The following is a 1,572-nucleotide window of genomic DNA, read 5'->3' as shown; positions in this document are numbered from 1 at the left end:
CACGAATATATCTGGAATAGTGCGTCCAGACCTAACCACCCGGGCCTAAAACACGGCAAAATTTCTTAGATTTTTGTCAAAACACCTACAGACGTTCGATTTTCGGCTGGTGTTTTGACGACAGCTAGTTAGATCTGAAAGCGGCATAAGGAAACATGCGGGTAAAGTTTTAAAATAAAACTGCTTTATTACACATTTAAAATGGAAGACTTTTAACTTAAGACCACCGTGAATATAGGAGTGATTTTGATCTGAGGCAGATCTGTTTATTTGCGCGATTTGAATTAATTCTGACAAAGCTTGAGTGTAAAAAACAGAATAAGAAAAGGTACGATTAAACCATAAGGAATACAATTAAGTTGTTTTTTTTTAATTTTTTTATGCATAAAGATGACCGCAATACAGAAACCACAAAACGATCAAGAAGGAAAATCCAATAATGAACAAGTTCATAAATTTATAAACGGGATCTCTATAAAAAGGGAGCAAAAGCGAATATACAGTGTTTCGTAACCACATGCTCAAAAGGGTACTGCGAATTATTTGACTCAAAAGAAGATCGATCTTCGATTCGACCCTTAGGAACATGTGCTGACGGGACACCCTGTATAATAAACGAACAGAAATACAACAGTGAAGAAAACAACTAACAAATTAAAAAAATGGTGTGCGTCACGGGACGCTCGACAGAAGTGATAACTTCATAAATTAGTAGAAAACATAAAATATTGAACTTGTTTAACGCATGATGGCAATAATAATTTTATTTTATAATTTTAATTTTCGTGTTAGTCTAATAGTTTATAAATGGATCAGGAATAGGTAAAATTTAATTTAATTTCCTTTTGAATGTAAGATATCTTTTATTTGCAACATTTAACATTCTTTAACGAGATGTTGTTCATATTGCTCTTCTTGGGTTTGTGTAAACTGTTCTTGAGTTTCTGCATTTTCTAGTCGTAATTTCTTATTTGCTTTGTATAATCTTTGACGTTCAGCAGTAGTTGATGAAAGCTACTTTGAGTTGATCTATTACTTAATGCTCCTTTTTTAGCACGAAATCGTTTTGGGCGTTCAGCATTACTTAATACTTTTCGCATTGTAGCATGTTTCTGTGACTGCTCTTGTGTATGTTGTTTATGAACGTCTGCTACAACTTGTATCTGAATAGGACTAAAAATCAATTAATTTTGGTGATCGAAAGACGTTCTATTTGTTTAAAATAGACGGTAAAAAGAGCTGACGGTAAAAAGAAAAAAAAATAGACGGTAAAAAGAGCTGACATAATGTAAACCATCGCGCGTATGTTGTAATATTAAACATTACATTATGTATGTAAAATTCTAACTGAACTAATCCAAGGCTAAAAACATTAAACTAAATTGAGTAGATTTAATCATAAAGGAATCAAAGGGTATATGAAAGGAAAAAATCCATTTTGAAGCGTGGTAAACACAATTAATCAAAGAAATAATATAGAGAATTGAAAATAAGCCCTAATTAATTCGTTTTACATATTTTGCAACTATAAGCTGAAGAGAGATTCGTATCGTCTTAACATCAAGAATGCGT

This window comes from Dendroctonus ponderosae, unplaced genomic scaffold, assembly GCF_020466585.1.
Source record: "Dendroctonus ponderosae isolate FM_Combo_2020 unplaced genomic scaffold, Dpon_F_20191213v2 Dpon_F_20191213_3, whole genome shotgun sequence".
Taxonomy (NCBI): Eukaryota; Metazoa; Arthropoda; class Insecta; order Coleoptera; family Curculionidae; genus Dendroctonus; species Dendroctonus ponderosae.
The sequence above is the reverse complement of the archived record's forward strand: the minus strand, read 5'-3'. Positions refer to the sequence as shown.